The sequence below is a fragment of the Dipteris shenzhenensis genome, chromosome 11 (genome assembly GCF_047967505.1).
Source record: "Dipteris shenzhenensis isolate YYH24624 ecotype China chromosome 11, Dip_SZ_1.0, whole genome shotgun sequence".
Classification (NCBI taxonomy): Eukaryota; Viridiplantae; Streptophyta; class Polypodiopsida; order Gleicheniales; family Dipteridaceae; genus Dipteris; species Dipteris shenzhenensis.
This window is the reverse complement of record NC_141606.1, coordinates 24,542,600-24,551,560: the sequence shown is the minus strand read 5'-3', so window position 1 is coordinate 24,551,560 and position 8,961 is coordinate 24,542,600. Positions and strand designations below refer to the sequence as shown.

Here is an 8,961-nt window from a genome sequence, read left to right as displayed (position 1 = left end):
TCTCTCCAAAGTGGTGGCAGTTCCCTCCTATGATTGTAGCGTGGGTGATATGCTCTAAGACCTTAATTGGATGGGAATCTATTTGATTTAGTCCATGAGAGATCCATGTTTGAGTCCCACAACATTGAATATTACTTGTGGATTCTCTATGGGCCACATTCTCTTGTAGGAGTTTTTGCAACGTCATGTGATTTATCGATCGAGTTAAGTAGCTCACCAATTGAGTAGAGGATTTTTGTAAAGTTGAGCACCTCAAGCACTTGCTGAGCTAAGCATTCTAAAGTAGCTCACCCAGTTCAGTAGAGCATTTTTGTGAAGTTGAGCACCTCAAGCACTTGCTGAGCTAACTATTCTTGTATTAATAAAACACCTTGTCGTAATATAAGTTACATATAAACTTTTTATGAATCTTGGTCTTATGATATTGCATTCTTGTTGCATGGATCTAGTTGGTGGGCTCGACCATCACAGTGGTTCACGTGGGCCACAACACCTATAATAGAATTTTTAGCTAGCATGCAATGTCACATGTTCTGCATCATGAGATAGCATTGTGGTTGCAGTAGGTTTTATGAATACAAGCTTGTTAATATATACAAACTTGTTATGAAACTTTGCATATATTTCGCATCATGTGCTATCAATGTTGTGTTTCACATAAATCCAAAGTTAATATGGCCCTTGAGGGGTGCCCTTTAGGGACGAGAGCCATATCAACATGCCATATATGTCCAATGGCATCATTTTCGATCTACAAAAAATAAGCAACCATCTATTTTACATGTATTGTGCTTTGTTATAGATTAATTGATGTTCATTTGTTGCTTCTCCAAGCAATCCGGTGGTTGAAAGAATTGTGCTTTTACATTAGTTTGATTTATTTTCTTGGCATGCCATTGGGTAAGTTTAAAACTAGCCTTAGCCCGATGGTTGGATCAATATGTTGTTATAGTAGTGAAATGTGAGTGTAATTAATAGTTAAAAACTAGTGTGGTGTTGTCAGCTACTTTTTTAATATTTTAATAATTTATTATCTTAGCGTGCCACCAACCCATGGTTTGAACCATCTCAGTTGGAACTTGTTATAGGTTAATTAATTTTTAAATTTAATATTTAAAACCACCCCAATGGTTGGAATGACATGTATGTTGTTATACATGTTCATGCCCAAAGTTTTATTTCCCGCATAGTTAGATAGCAGACGAAATTGTAGCTTAGATTTACGGCTGGGAAACTTAACCTTTCAATCAAGTAAAGGATCTTTGAGCATTGTAGGCCTTGGTACATTAATAAACTCAAAGACAAGAATGTGTGTAAGAGTGCTCAATTTCCAAGGTGTGCTCCCCTTGGCTGCTGCTTTGGCTCAAACTCTTGAGTCTGCATCATAACCAAGTCTTATATGCTCCGTATTAAGGCAATGAGTTGCTGTACCAAGGAAAATCAACAGATACTTTCTCTACCCAAGCTGCCCATGAACTCCTCTGGATGATTTGATGAGGGTCCCGGCAACGAAACCACTGTAACCACTGACAAAGGGCAGAGTATATCTTACTCTACTTTCTCACAACACCAAAATACATAGAAACAAGGGAGGCTAGAATGCCACTACTCAATAAGCATACACAGTGACACCTGTTGGTCCCAACACTTGGCACCCCTTGCGGTATTTATTTATTCACTCGTTAATTCAATTACAAGGGATTGACTTCTTGAACTCAACCGCAAGTGCAATCCACCAGTACAATGCCAACCAGTGGCTATGCAAGTGACCAACACCCAGTGCTGCCTCTTGGTTCCCTTCAGTAGCCAAGCATATCACAAGCAGAATAACCCAACATCATACCAAGCAATGCATCCACACAAATCAAGGCCATCATTGAATCAAGGCTTGCCACTGCTCCCCCAGGAAGAGAGTATCACAACCAGTGGCCCAATCCTCTTCCAGGCCAATGGCAAGGCAACCAACCTTCCAAAACTCAACAAGAGTAGCAGATGCACACACCAGAAGAAGAAGACCAGTACGGCTAGCAAATGGAGCCTGTTTGAGCTCGAAATAGCCTCAAAAGATGGTCAACCAATAGCTAGCACACAATCGTCCACCAAACTAAGGATTTCAGCGCATAGCAACCTCAGAATTCAGTGCGCACAGCACCAGACAGGAGCCAAGAGAAGCATCCAAGAATATGGCCTCAAACAATGAAAAGGAAGCATTTTGTCACAAAGAAAGTCTAGAAAAGCGTCAGAAAAGGTCCAGAATGAGGACGCCCAAGCCCAGGGAGCATGCCAACAGTCCAAAAATCCATATGAAGACCCAGAACAATAGGATAGGATAGGGTAGGGCTCCAGGTGCTTCCAGATGGGACACACAAGCACCACAAGTCAAGCATACAACCCAAGCATGCACACACTTAGGACACATGGCAAATTGGACGTGGGAAATTAATGGCCCTAGGGAGTCACTTTTTAAGTCATGACCCTAGTGAATAGAACCAATGACCCTAGTAAATAGGACCTCTAGTGGGTCACTTTTTAAAACATGACCCTAGTAAATAGAATTAATGACCCTACTAGGAGTTGCACTTGTTGCACACTTAATCATAGGTACCCTTTGGACATTAATTAATGCCCCTAGCCTGGCACCCTAGGCCAAATTCAGTGGCGGTTAGTTTAATCACTTCACCATCACGTTCCCATGACAAATAAATTCGTCATCCGACGTGTCTGATGAATCTCATACATGCATTAGTAACATGTACTTGTGGCCATGCATTCACATGTGGTTGGCCAATCAAGTGAGAACAGCTTCATGATTTAAGGAGTTTTGACGGTGATTGGAGATCTTTTTCAATGCCGTGCCTGTGAGCAGAGACAGTGTGCATATCACATGAGAGTCATCTTGCTGGAGCTGTGTAGCTAGTCGGTAGGTTTGCCAATCTCTCTTGGCCGGCTAGTAGTTTGTAGTAGAGTCTTTGTTCCCGGACTGTCCTCAGATGATAGCAGTGTCTAGTCTTTAGTCCTAGAGTATTTTGTATTAACAACAAACTCCGTTGAGGGTGGACCTTAGTCCAAGTCTAATATAAAGACTATTTTGGTTTATCTGCTGTGTCCATCTTCAATTGTGTTCATTTCAATTTGATTGTGATAAGAGAGAGAGAGAGAATTGTTAATGCTTTCAGATGTCCTATCTATTATGCCATTCGAGGCCAGTACCACTACCTCTTCCGCGACAGATTCGACCCTCCCACACATGCTGTAGTTCCCGGATCAGCGATGCCTAGCCACTTTCTTACATGAGATGACTCACCACCGAGATACCTCTCTCCGAGCACGGCGACATGCGCAGCACACACAGCATGAGGACACCCAATGGCCCATCACTGATTTCTTCCAGTCACAGGATACCTCTCCTCAGTCTAGCCGACGACGCGGACGTGAGTGAGAGCCAGAGCCGCGACAGCTACGCCAGCCAACAGACTCACACACCCGAGTCCATGACATCTCGTCTCTGCTCTATGCCCGTCCCACCGAGATTACCGTTGCTCTCATCCACAGGGCCACCCGCCGCCCCCGACGACCGAGCTCGACTAGGCCGCGTGATGTTAGAGGCCAATCATCTATCGCAAGGTTTTTTCCGACCTCCCATTTGACGGCCCCTCTATGATTGGTCTCTGACGATCACGACCTGCACATATATACTGTATCTCCCCCCTCTGCCCCATTTTTGGTGTCCCCCCCTTCTTTTTTGTATCATCTGGAGGTAGATACATATTTTTTGTATCAGGACTAGACACACCATCCTTCATAACCTCTTTTTTTGTAGAAACGGTTGGCTAGCCCGTTTTGAGACCGCCACCGTTATGCTCATTGTATCAGTTATCTTTAGTCTCATAGACCTCCACGGTCTCCCGAAGACTTTAATAAACTTTCTTTCTTTCTTTCTTCAATTGACGTGAAAGGCAGAAACAACTGTGACAAAGGCTAGCAGTAAAGGAGAAGGCAGTCCATACATGCCCAATTATGAGCCACCAATGTGGCAGCCTGAATCCTAACCTTGTGCAAGGGGCTTGCAGTAAAGGAGAAGGCAGTCCATACATGCCCAATTATGAGCCACCATTGTGGCAGCCTGAATCCTAACCTTGTGCAAGTGTCCAACACTGGCTGTCCTCCTATGGGGTTTCAGATGGGAGGAATTGACCAAACCACGTCTGTTTCCAGCGAGTATCCATGGCATTTTTGTATCACAACACCTCTGCACAAGAGCAAACGGCCCTTGAATGCTAAATAGGGTATATGTATTAAAGATGATTTCCTGGATATAGCCTTCCTGGAACCGAGTCATTGTGCAACTTGCAATGTTGAGGCTGAAAGTGTATGCACATAATGGAACTTCTTTCTCTGGCTAGGAACCAAGCCTCACTACCAGGTCCAGATTCGGTACATACCCTTCCCCCTTCGCACGTGAACTCAAGATATTTAGCATTGCTGAAATTTCCTTGCCTTGGTTGTTACCAATCACGAACTCGTGCACTGTATTGTTCACCTCTACTAAAGCATTTGCAGGCTTTTTCTTGGCCCCAGCATGTTTCCTCATCCCCTCTATTACGTATGCATCATCCCACCTGGCAGCATTTGCATAGATGTTTGCCATTAGTACATATGAAGCAGCAGAATCTGCATGCATCAGTACAAGTTGCTGAAAACATCTCAGTCCTAGTTCTGCTTCCCCGTAAGTTTTGCAGGCACTGAGCAACGATGTCCATGTTTCTTCAGATGGAGTATACTGCATAGTTTCAAGAAATTTTTCTGCCTCGTACAAATTTCCTGCTCGTGCAAGAAGGTCTACCATGCAAGCATAGTGGTCTATTGTTGGTGCTATGCCACATTCTTCTCTCATCACCTTGAAATATTCTTGGCCCTTGAATACCAATTTGGTACGGCTGCATGCAGAAAGAAGACATGTGAACGTAACAATATCTGGCTTCACACCCTGCTCTTGCATGTCATCAAAACATTGTATAGCAAAGTTACCCTCATGGTTCATACCATACCCTCTTATCATTGCATTCCATGACACAACATCTCGAACAAGTAGCATGTCAAAAACTTCTTCAGCTTCTGAAAGTGAGCCACATTTGGCATACATGTCAATCAAGGTGCTGCAGACATACAGATCCCTTTCAAGTCCATTTCCTGCAATCTCAGCATGTATTTCTCGGCCCTTCCCTGTAGCTCCTATGCTGCCACAAGCTTTTAAGACGCAAACAAATGTGACAGCATTCGGAGAAATGCCCTCGAATCGCATCTCCTCAAAACATTTGATCGCTTCCTGACCAGGTCCATGTTCAGCATATCCTGCAATTAGTGCATTCCATGACACAACACTTTGAAATGGCAGATTGTCAAAGACTTCCTGTGCCTCTGCAAGCGAGGCAGATTGGGCATACATATCAACCAAAGTGCAGCAAACAAAATGATCTCTTTCAAATCCCTTTCGTGCAACCTCAGCGTGTATTTCTCGGCCCTTTCCTATGTCCCCTGCATTTCCACAAGCCTTCAAGACACAAACAAACGTAACAGCCATCGGAGATACGCCTTCTAGTTGCATCTGTTCAAAACATTTTATCACTTCCTGAGCAGATGCATGTTCAGCATATCCTGCAATCAGTGCATTCCATGACACAGCATCTCGTACTGGCAGTTTCTGAAAGACTTCTCGTGCCTCTGAAAGTGAGCCAGATTTGGCATACATGTCAACTAAAGCAATGCCGACAAACATATCGCTTTCAAGTCCTTTTTGCGAGATCTCAGCATATACTTCTCGGCCCTTGGCTATAGCTCCCATGCTGCCACAAGCTTTCAAGACACATGCAAACAGGACACTATTTGGAGAAATACCCTCTTGTTGCATCTCTTCAAAACATTTTAGTGCTTCTTGCCCAGGTCCATGATCAGCGTATGCTGCAATTAATGTGCTCCATAATACAACATCTCGGGTTGGCAGCTTGTCGAACACTTCCTGTGCCTCTGAAGGTGAGCCACATTTGGCATACATGTCGACTAAAGTGCTACACACAATAAGATCTCTACCAAATCCATTTTCTTCTATCTCAACATGTATTTCTCGGCCCTTGCATATGTCACCAGAACTGCCAGAAGCTTGTAAGGCACAAACAAACGTGACAGCATCTGGAGATACACCCTCCAATTGCATCTGTTCAAAGACTTTCAGTGCTTCCTGACCTCCTCCATGTTCAGAATATCCTGCAATGAGGGCATTCCAGGACACCACATCTTGGATTGACAGCTTGTCAAAGACTTCCCGTGCTTCTGAAAGAGAGCCACATTTTGCATAGAAGTAAACCAAGGTGTTGCTAACAAAAATATCCCTTTCAAATCCCCTTTGCACAATCTCAGCATGTAGTTCCCTGCCCTTACCTATTGCTCCTATGCTGCCACAAGCCTTTAAGACACAAACAAACATGACACCATCAGGAGACACCCCCTCCAGTTGCATCTGTTCAAAACATTTCAGTGCTTCCCAACAAGGTCCATGTTCAGCATATCCTGCAATTAGTGCACTCCATGATACGACATCTCGACTTGGGAGCCTGTCAAATACTTTCCAGGCTTCTGAAAGAGAACCACATTTGGCATACATGTCAATCAAAGCGTTGCCAACAAAAATATCTTTATCAAAACCCTCTTGTGCGATCTGAACATGAGTATCTCGGCCTTTTTCCACATCTTTCAGCCTAGCACAAGCTTTTAGAATGGCCATAAGGGTATACATGCTGGGATGAATACTATCCTCTTGCATTTTCTGATACAGGTTTACAGCATGCTGTGTTTGCCCACGTTGGATATACCCTAATATGAGAGAAGTCCATGAATGCTCATTGCGATGTACCAACCTGTCAAAAACTTGCTGAGCATCAGTCACACTTCCACAATCAACGAACATTGGCACAATGTGGTTCCCAACAGCTCTCTGAGCTTCCAGCCCAATATTGCAAATGTGTGCACGCACACGCTTTGCATGTGCTAGAGATTTTTTTTTCCTGCATTTCTGCAAGATGCAAATAAGGTTCTCAACTGAAGGCAGCTCATACATCCGGTCCAACATACTGAGGGCCTCATGTAAGCTCAGCAGTTCCCACCAATCAACCTGGAACTGAAGATGGTGTGGCCGGACCATACCGCAGAGCAAGAGCCTCTACAATTTGAGCACGCCTCTTCTTGCTTTGCATTGACCTCCTCTCTCGCAAGCGTGGTTTTAAGCCATTCTGGGTTGTATCACAGTCACACATTTGTAAATTTACACTTGAAATCTGGAGTCTTTCATCAGTTTGCCTGCAAAAATTCACGACCTCGTCAAACGAACCAATCAAAGCACTTTCAGAGTGCCAAACGATTCCCAAACCTTGCCTGCTACAACTCACCACATCCTAACGAATCAAAACAACATAATTGCCCAATGTCCCGCCACTGAGAGGGATTCGTGACGTATGCCTGCCATAAAGCGATCTGCATGCAACCTTGGCCCCCTATCTGCAAGCAGGAACACGCTGAAAACCAGCAGAGGCCAAACCTTGACGAGGAAAAGGACGTCCGTCCAGCAGTAGCAAGGTAGTAAACCTGACCTCGAAATTCTCGAAGTACTTAAAAAAGGGCCAGATGAGAACCGTGGCCGAGCATATGAAGTTGGAGGTGAAATGATAGGTGAGGGCGTCATTCTGAGAGATGGCGCTGGCACCTACGCCCTTTAAGCTTGTCTGGGCTTTCGTGAACGAAGCTGACTGCTCGTTGTCTCTCTCTCTTTTGCAGAAACAAATGAGTTCTCGATCGCTCGCGCTCGCTCTCGCTCTTAGAGGGCCTCCCCGCGTCGCCCGCTGCATCTGTGGGCGGACGCCGCCGTGTTTCGGCTGCCATCTGTTGCAGCCCCACACACGGAGCGGACCCAACGTCCTAGGTCTCCACCACATGTTGTAGAACGTCTCAGCAGCAGTAGGGACTTTCAGCAATGAATGCCGGATTACACCAATCCAGCAGCGAAATGCTCGGCTGGAACTTGAGAAATGCAAGCGTCCAAACTAGCATTCAACCACCAGATTTTGAGCCATAAGGCCACAACAATATTATGCTAGCGCCACTGCCTGGCACAGGGAGGCCTCCTTAGTACATTGGTATGATCTACACAATGGTATCATACAAAAACATGTTTTAGAAGCACATGCTACAGTTTATCGATCACATCTATCAAGGGTACGCAAATTTAAATGGCTAGTTGATTCAATGGGCACTTTACCTAGCCTCAAGGCATGAAGTAAGAGGGCTCCCCGCTTGGGCTAGCAAGGCTGAATGCTCATTAGGAGCACAAATTTAGAACATTCCCATGAGGTGATAGCCTTGCTAGTCTATCATTCCAATCCTAGTCCACAATTCCAAGTTGTTGGACCGTAACACCACAAATTTGACATATGATATTTCCACTTTGTAGTATTTACTAAAACCCTTCACCAGAACCACCTCTTGATCCCATTGCATTATACCTAGCATGCAACTACTCTACTCCACTCTCAAACAAGTTGTTGGTCTACACCAAGGAAGAGGCTACAGTACCAAAAGACTAAACTAAATAATGCCCCTACATTGGGCCTTTTATAGGGCTGGAAATGTTGTATTGGTTGACCTAGTCAGCCAGCCAGCTGACCCATACAATAGACTAGAACTATCATATTGGTTGACCTAGCCAGCCAACCAACCCACCCATACAACAAACTGGATGACCAGGTTTACAGATCTATTGACCTAGCAGTCTATGTGTACGGCTAACCTGGCCAGTTTGGCTGCCATCTGTTGGCCCCTGTAGCCTCTAATTGGCCCTTACTCTTGCTAGCTCTTGTTTTCCTATGGCCAATCCATTCGAGGTTGCTGTGCCAACTACTCCAATCTCTACTAGGC

At 44.7% G+C, this 8,961-nt stretch overlaps 1 pseudogene across 1 annotated transcript; it reads right to left on the bottom strand.

Moving 5' to 3' along the window:
- Positions 1–3,906: 3,906 nt before the first annotated feature.
- Positions 3,907–8,124, bottom strand: LOC147896803 (pentatricopeptide repeat-containing protein At5g27110-like; annotated as a pseudogene). The gene is made up of 2 exons (XR_015541771.1): positions 7,641–8,124; positions 3,907–7,548 (listed from the first exon to the last, which is right to left on the bottom strand). The product of XR_015541771.1 is annotated as a pentatricopeptide repeat-containing protein At5g27110-like (transcript).
- Between the last annotated feature and the right edge of the window lie 837 nt (positions 8,125–8,961).